The sequence below is a fragment of the Penaeus monodon genome, chromosome 25 (genome assembly GCF_015228065.2).
Source record: "Penaeus monodon isolate SGIC_2016 chromosome 25, NSTDA_Pmon_1, whole genome shotgun sequence".
NCBI classification, from domain to species: domain Eukaryota; kingdom Metazoa; phylum Arthropoda; class Malacostraca; order Decapoda; family Penaeidae; genus Penaeus; species Penaeus monodon.
In genome coordinates, this window is record NC_051410.1 from 36482325 (window position 1) to 36483098 (window position 774).

Sequence of the window (774 nt, forward strand, 5' to 3'; positions counted from 1 at the left end):
TTAACCCTGAGCATCACCTGAAAGGCAAAGTGTGCTCTCAGCTGCTGCTTTGTAAATAACAGCTGTTTCTGTTTTGGTTCGACAGATAACTTCATGCCTACGTGCGTATAGTAGATCATGCAACCTCATTAAGGTATTGGTATTTTCAATTATGAATCCTGAACAGGTTCGAGCAGCTCATGAATTATCTATTAAAATATGCCCCTTGTTAATTTCTACTATCCAGCATGAGAGAAAATTATAAACGATATTTTTTCCAAAGGTCGAAAATTAAAAAGACGCTCGTATGCATTGCGAGTGAAGACGTAGGTGTCACGCCGAACGACAAGTGCTTGTTTCGTTTGTCTCGTTCGAAAGCCAGACACTAATCGCTCGTAATCGTTTGTATTTTGCCTGATCCAAGTATCCAAGTACGTTATAAAAGTACGTTATAAACTACGTTGCAAACAATACTAGTTATACAAAATAGCACAGAGGCACAAGATTCATAGAATCTGATGCATTTTCCACCCAACTTCATGACGCATATAACAGTTATATCACAAAAAAAAAAGGAAAACGAGAGTTCCGAGAAAACACAAAAGGGCACAACGAAAGTATAAAGTTTACTCCCTTTGTTTAGTGTTCGCGGTGCACTTCGCAGGCAAAGAGCACTTACCTGATGAAATGAACTTTAGCATGATTGATGTCGTTGTCTCTGCGATTACGACGTTTCCGCCTCACGTGCAGCTTCAATTTAAGAGTTTCGTCTGGCGTTTGTTTTCGTGCTACGCG